A 7,725-nucleotide genomic window follows, 5' to 3' on the forward strand; every position below is an offset into this window, starting at 1 on the left:
AAAGGTAAAACAATAGAAGGTACTTTTTCATATGTGGTAGGATTGCAAAATTGTCAAGAAGTATTGGGAAATGATTTATAATGAAATGAAGAAGATGTTTAAAATAACCTTTGTTTAAAAACCAGAAGCTTTCCTATTAGGTATCACAGGAATAGATTTACCAAAATCACAAAAGAACTTGTTTATGTACGCAACCATGGCTGCACAAACATTATTAGCACAACACTGGAAAGAGGAAAGTGTCCCAGCTAAAGAAGATTGACAAGTCAAATTCACGGAATATGCTGAAATGGCAAAATTGACAATGAAATTAAGAGGAAGAGACAACAACGAATTTAAGGAAGAATAAGGTAAAGGTAAAGGGACCTCTGACCATTAGGTCCAGTCACAGATGACTCTGGAGTTGTGGCGCTCATCTCACTTTACTGGCCGAGGGCGCCGGTGTACAGCTTCTGGGTCATGTGGCCAGCATGACTAAGCTGCTTCTGGCGAACCAGAACAGTGCACGGAAATGCCGTTTACCTTCCTGCCAGAGCGGTACCTACTTATCTACTTGCACTTTGACGTGCTTTTGAACTGCTAGGTTGGCAGGAGCAGTGACCGAGCAACGGGAGCTCACCCCGTCACGGGGATTCAAACCGCCGACCTTCTGATCGGCAAGTCCTAGGCTCTGTGGTTTAACCCACAGCGCCACCCGCGTCCCAAGGCCTACATAAGTGCCGTTAAATCTTTGCAAAATTGGAAATGCTACAGCCCCCATCAAAGCTGCAATTGTCAGGGGATACTGTAGAAAACAGGGGGAAGTTTAGCCAAAGGCTTCGGCTGCAAGAGGTGCTGAAGCAAAACATGATAAGATCAAATCCTCATTTTCTCTCTTCATGTGGTGGGAGACATTTATAATAACTTTGGGCTTGCTGAAGAAGAGACTATGAAACAAAATATTTATTGACATGTTGGAAGAATACTGCATGCCTAATAAGAATGCAGATGGCCCCTATTTTTTCAGGGACAGTCCCGGATTTACAAAAGCCATCCCAGTTTCTGATTTGATCCCGGAATGTCCTGCTTTTCCTTAGGACGTCCCTATTTTCATCAGAGAAATGTAGGAAGGTATGGAGCTACCATATTTTTCGCTCTATAGGACACACTTTTCCCCCTCCAAAAATGAAGGGGAAATGTGTGTGCGTCCTATGGAGCGAATGCAGGCTGCACAGCTAAGCCTGGAGAGCGAGAGGGGTCGGTGCGCACCAACCCCTCTCGCTCTCCAGGCTTCAGGAAACTATCCACAAGCCTTCAGAGCGCGGCGGGAGTTCCCGCCGGGCTCCTAAGGCTTGTGGATAGCAGCCTGCAGCCCGAAGCCCAGGGAGTGCAGCGCTGCGCACCCCGGGCTTTGGGCAGCTATCCGCAAGCCTTCGGAGCCCTCGGACTCCGAAGGCTTGCGGATAGCAGCAAGCTCCGGGAGCGAAGCAAGCTCCCGGACCCGTTCTGGGGGCTGGGGTTGGGGAAAGCTCGGGCTTCCCCCACCCCAGCCCTGTGGCTAAAAAGGAAGCCAAGACAGCAAGCGGGATCCATCCCGCTCGCTGTCTTGGCTTCTGCCAAAGCCGCACACAGCCTCTCCCGGCTGGAGAGGTTGTGTGTGGCTAAAGAGGAAGCCCAAATTTTATTATTTCCCCCCAAAAAAACTAGGTGCGCCCTATGGTCCGGTGCGCCCTATAGAGTGAAAAATACGGTATGTGACCCCTGAGCCAAGGCGATAAGTAACCATACAAACTTTAGAAGACATCTGAAGGTAGCCCTGTATAGGGAAGAGGTTTTTTTTTTTAATGTTTTGTTATGTTTTTATTGATGTTGGAAGCCTCCCAGAATGGCTTGGATAACCCAATCAGATGGGGTTGGTATAAATATTATTATTATTATTATTATTATTATTATTATTATTATTATTATTACAGAATAGGCCATCCCTATTTCTATCAGAGAAACGTTGAGGGATATGAGGGTATTCTGCTTTCCACTTACCGTACTTTTTGCTCTATAAGACACACCAGACCACAAGACGCACCTAGTTTTTGGAGGAGAAAAACAAGAAAAAAAATATTCTGAATCTCAGAAGCCAGAACAGCAAGAGGGATCGCTGTGCAGTGAAAGCAGCAATCCCTCTTGCTGTTCTGGCTTCTGGGATAGCTGCGCAGCCTGCATTCACTCCATAAGACGCACACACATTTCCCCTTGCTTTTTAGGAAGGAAAAAGGGAGTCTTATAGAGCAAAAAATACAGAATACAGGAAAGTGCTCTGATTCAAGACACAGGATTGCAAGGCAGAAAAGGGAAGACGGAAGCACATGCGCCAAAACTGCGCTGCTCACGACTTAATCTTCCTGTCCTATTTTTCCTGGAAGCGTTTTCTTCTGAGACAGCTGACTGGCCCCCTGACGGCTTGAAAACGGTGCCGAGAGCATTCCTGAGGCTTCGTGAAGGTTTGCCTCGACCGACTCTGTTGATGCCAGCCTGCTCTGCGACAGCTTCACAGGAAAGGAAAGTCTTGTGCTAAGAGGGAAGATGGGGAGGAAGATTGTCTCGGAGCCAGGAGGATTTCATTTGAGGGCTTGCCACACTTTCTGGGTGGGCTTGGAGTGCGCACTCTGTTGAAAATATTTCCCTTTCCTCATCTACGAAATTGAGAAAATAACACTTCTGTGCTTTAAGCAGCAGACTTAAAACTGATAACAGGAGCCTTATTCAGACATTCTACTTAAGTGTTTAAATTAACGCAGGATGGGGCTGCCGCAGGGGTGCAGAGACTAGCCCCTCCCTGTCTTCTTCTCACGTACAGCTGAGAAGGCAAAGGTCTCTACATAATGTGGGACCACCCAACTTTTGGGTGGTACAGTCAAACCTTGGTTCCGGAATGCCTCCGTTTTCAAATGTTTCGGCTCTCAAAAGCCGAAAACCCAGAAGTAAATGCTCTGGTTTTTGTTTTTGTTTTATTATTATTATTATTATTATTATTATTATTATTATTATTTTATTAAGCTTTATCAATAGAAAAGTTCAGAAAAATACAAAAACAAAAAATACAAAATTACAAAATACAAAAATACAAACATTAAACACGAAAAAGCAGAAGAAAAAACACATATAAAAGAAAAGAAAACTCCCTCTTTTTTGATTTCTCATCTTTAGTTAACTTATTTTCCTGACTTCCTCACGCCTCCCTTTTTTGTATCCCTTTTAAAAATTGGTTCAGCAAATTCATGTCCTATTAGTTTATCTATTATCAATTCCCATCTTACATTTTACCTTGTTGCTAGAACCCCTTCAATTCATTTCAATGTCATCAGCATTCAAAAGTTTTACAATGTTTCTGTAAATAAGTTTTAAATTTCCTCCAATCTTCTTCCACCAACTCTTCTCCCTGGTCTCAGATTCTGCCAGTCATTTCTGCCATTTCCATATAGTCTATTAGTTGCATCTGCCATTCTTCCAGAGTGGGTAGGTCTTGTGTCTGTAAATGCTCTGGTTTTTGAACACTTTTGAGAACCCGAATATCCGACACAGCTTCTGATTGTGTGCAAGAAGCTCTTGCAACCAATTGGAAGCCGTGCCTCGGTTGTCGAAGGTTTTGGAAGTCGAACGGCCTTCCAGAATGGATTACCGTATTTTTCGCTCCATAAGGCACACCGGACCATAGGGCGCACCTAGTTTTTAGAGGGGGAAATCAAGAAAAAAAACCTAATTTCTCCCCCGAGCCCCAAAGAGCAGCGTACAGGCTGTGCGCAACCTCTCCCTGCCGGAGGGGTTAAGCGCGGCTATGGCACAAGCCAAGACAGCGAGCGGGATGGATCCCACTCACTGTTTTGGCTTCCTCTTTAGCCCCGCGCAACCTCTCCCTGCCGGAGGGGCTGCGTGCGGCTATCCCTGAAGCCTTCAGAGTGCAGCCTGAGTTCCCACTGCGCTCCTCAGGCTTCGGGTTCCTTTCGCTGAAGCCGGGAGAGCAAGACTCTCCCGGCTTCAGCGAAAGGAACCTGAAGCCTGCGGAGCACAGCAGGAACTCAGGCTGCACTCTGAAGGCTTCAGGCGGCTACCCCTGAAGCCTGGAGAGCGAGAGGGGTCGGTGCGCACCCCTCTGCGCTTCGGAGGCTTCGCGTTGCTATCGCTGAAGCCAAGGAGCCTGCATTCGCTCCATAGGACGCACAAACATTTCCCCTTGATTTTGGGAGGGGGGAAAGTGTGTCCTATAGAGCGAAAAATACGGTATGTTCGACAACCGAGGTTTGAGTGCATTGTGTTTTTATTTGCTGGAAGCTGTCCAGAGTGGCTGGTTAACATTGTCAGATGGGCAGCATATAAATTGTTGTTGTTGTTGTTGCTGCTGCTGCTGCTGCTGTTATTATCTCTACTGTTGGGTCATCCATTGCAGCGCTTTATTATCCTCATGGAAGAAATGGTCACCATTCACTGAAATGGGAGAATGTGGATAACAACACCAATGTAGGCTGAACCTGCTGGTGATGGCCTGGGATTCGGACTCGGATGCTGAACCTAAGGGATCCCAGCCTGCACAGGATTCCCTGCCTCCAGAATCCACCTGTGCTGGATCCTCAGGTGCAGGCACCAGCTGAGTCTGCTCTGGCTCCTGAGGTGATGGAGGACCCATTGCCTGCAGGTGCTCCACTCTCAGCTCCGTCAGGGAAAGCTGAGGTTGCCTCTGGGTCCGGTAACCCTCCAGCCTCTCCTGAGCTGCAGAGACTCAGGGCAGAGAGGTGGAGGGAACTAAGTTCTTGCAGGAGGAGTGCTCGCCTCCAGGCCAGGAGAGGCCAGTCACCTGTGGACCGGGGCTACCCTATGCCTCGGGGCAGATAAAAGCCAGCCAGCCCCAGTCCCAGGTTGCAGGAACAATATTGGTGGTTGCTAGTTCCTGCCTGAACCCTGTCCTGCTTTTCTGCCAGAGCTCCTGACCCATTCCTGACTTCACCCGACTGTCCTGCACCCAGCTTCAGCTACTACGGACTGCCTCCATGTTGCACCTTTGACCATGGACCGGACTTGGACCTCACCTCTCAGGGAACCCAAGGGACCAGGACACTGCCTTTGAGAATCTCAGCTTCTCTGATCCAGTATGTTTAGGTCACCAAGACTGGTTGTGTGGAGGAAAGCTAGAGGTGCCCTTAGCTTGTACAGCGGCACCTTGGTTCTCAAACTTAATCCGTTCCAGAAGTCTGTTCCAAAACCAGAGCATTCCAAAACCAAGGCGCGCCTTCCCATTGAAAGTAATGCAAAATGGATTTATCTGTTCCAGACTTTTAAAAACAACCCCCAAAACAGCAATTTAACATGGATTTTACTATCTAGCAAGACCATGGATCCATAAAATGAGAGCAACAATCAATGCACTGTACTGTAAAATAAATCAGATAATATTGTAGATGATGAAAAATAAAATATTTTTTTTCCTACTTGCACTGATGGTAGTCATTATAATAAATAGCTTTTATCTATTTCCACAGTCACGCAAGCAATCAGTAGCTGAACTGGGTTCCACACAGTCACAAAAACAAATTAACCGAAAAAGCCTCAAAATAAAAAATGCCAAACTTACCGGTAATCCGTTCCGGAAGACCGTTTGACTTCCGAAGTGTTCGAAAACTAAGGTGGCACTTCTGATTGGTGCAGGTGCCCCAGAAACAATAGCCAACAACCGCATCGGAAGTTCGGCTTCCGAAAAACGCTCAAAAAACAGAACACTTCCTTCCGGGTTTTCAGCATTTGAGAAGCAAGGCATTTGAGTACCAAGGCGTTTGAGAACCAAGGGACCCCTGTGCCAGAAATTGAGCTTTTGGTGCTGCAGCTGCAGCTCTCTGGAATCAACAAGGAAACAAAGTCAGACAAGTGCCTGGCGAGATTATGTTTATTTTTTTAAAAAATGATATTTATTAAAAATTTTCAGACAATAAAAAGTTACAAAATTAAAAATAGAAAATAAGAAAAACGTAACAGTAATAAGAAACAAAGAAATACAAAAATACAAAGACAAAATACATAGAGTAAAAAAGAAAACAAGGTTAACAAGAAATCAATATTTTCATGTCTTATATTTCATTTACTTATTTCCTGACCTCCTCACACCCCCTTTTTGTATTCCAGTTCACATAGTTAGTTCAGCAAATCCTTACCCTCTATCATTTATCTTTACTTATTATCTTAACCTATTATAACTATATATTTCCAGCCATTGTCAATCTGTATTTACATATTCTTGTTAATCTTTTTACCAATACCGCTTATTTTCAATCCAACATCCCTTCAACATTCATTAATTTTACAGTATTTCTGCAAGTAGTCTTTAAATTTCTTCCAGTCTTCTTCCACCACCTCTTCTCCCTGATCTCGGATTCTGCCAGTCATTTCTGCCAGTTCCATGTAGTCCACTGGCGAGATTATGTTTAGGTGTCTACCAAATACATTTTTGTTCAGGAAGGCTTTCCTTGAAGCGCAACCCAATCATTTATGGAAAGTCAATTTTATATTTGGTGAAATGCTTTCATTGCTTTGAGAATCTGTGTGGGTGGTTTAATTGTTTTAGACCCCATTGAATTGATGCTATTCTTCTTAGAGTTTGGGTTTCTGTCTTTTATTCAGTTTTCTCCCTGTTCATCACCCTGAAGGACCAGGTGCACAGCCTGGGAGTCATTTTGGACTCACAGCTGTCCATGGAGGCGCAGATTAATTCTGTGTCCAGAGCGGCTGCTTACCAGCTCCATCTGGTCCTCAGGCTGAGACCCTACCTGCCCGCGGACTGTCTCACCAGAGTGGTGCATGCTCTAGTTATCGCCCGCTTGGACTACTGCAACGCGCTCTATGTGGGGCTACCTTTGAAGGTGACCCGGAAACTACAACTAATCCAGAATGCGGCAGCTAGACTGGTGACTGGGAGTGGCCGCCGAGACCATATAACACTGGTCCTGAAAGACCTACATTGGCTCCCAGTACGTTTCCAAGTGTTGGTGCTGACCTTTAAAGCCCTAAACGGTCTCTGCCCAGTATACCTGAAGGAGCATCTCCACCCCCATCGTTCAGCCTTGGACACTGAGGAACTCCTCCAAGGGTCTTCTGGTGGTTCCCTCACTGCAAGAAGTGAGGTTACAGGGAACTAGGCAGAGGGCCTTCTTGGTAGTGGCACCCGCCCTGTGGAACGCCCTCCCATCAGATGTCAAAGAGATAAACAACTACCTGACATTCAGAAGACATCTTAAGGCAGCCCTGTTCGGGGAAGTTTTTTATGTATGACATATTAGTGTTGGTATTTGTGGAAGCCGCCCAGAGTGGCTGGGAAAACCCAGCCAGATGGGCAGGGTACAAATAATAAATTATTATTATTATTATTATTATTATTATTATTATTATTATTATTTGATGGCATTATGCAGAGAAGCAGTCTGTAAATTTGTTTAATAAGCAAAACAAAATAAAATAAGAGAGCTTACTCTATGATTTTAACCCTTTCATGCCCTAAATAATCCCACCACACAGGGAAGAATTTACCACCCTGCTGTGATCCAGATTTCACTCCCAGAGCACTGATCTATTTTTAAGCTCCCACCAGTAGCTAGAGTACAATGACTGTTTCGCTCAGTAACCTCTCTTCAAAACCATTCAAAAACTCCCTGCTTATATTCTCTGAGTTCGTGTAGTAAAATCTGGCAGCTGCTACAGTATTGTCAGTGA

At 45.3% G+C, this 7,725-nt stretch overlaps 1 long non-coding RNA gene across 1 annotated transcript; it reads left to right on the forward strand.

The window, feature by feature from the left end:
* The first annotated feature begins 4,322 nt into the window (after nt 1-4,322).
* LOC309532735 lies at nt 4,323-6,742 on the forward strand. Its single transcript, XR_014219990.1, has 3 exons — nt 4,323-4,641; nt 4,950-5,889; nt 6,425-6,742. It is a non-coding gene; the product is annotated as an uncharacterized lncRNA (long non-coding RNA).
* The last annotated feature ends 983 nt before the right edge of the window (nt 6,743-7,725 follow it).

This window comes from Podarcis vaucheri (assembly GCF_965113315.1).
Source record: "Podarcis vaucheri genome assembly, chromosome: 5".
Classification (NCBI taxonomy): Eukaryota; Metazoa; Chordata; class Lepidosauria; order Squamata; family Lacertidae; genus Podarcis; species Podarcis vaucheri.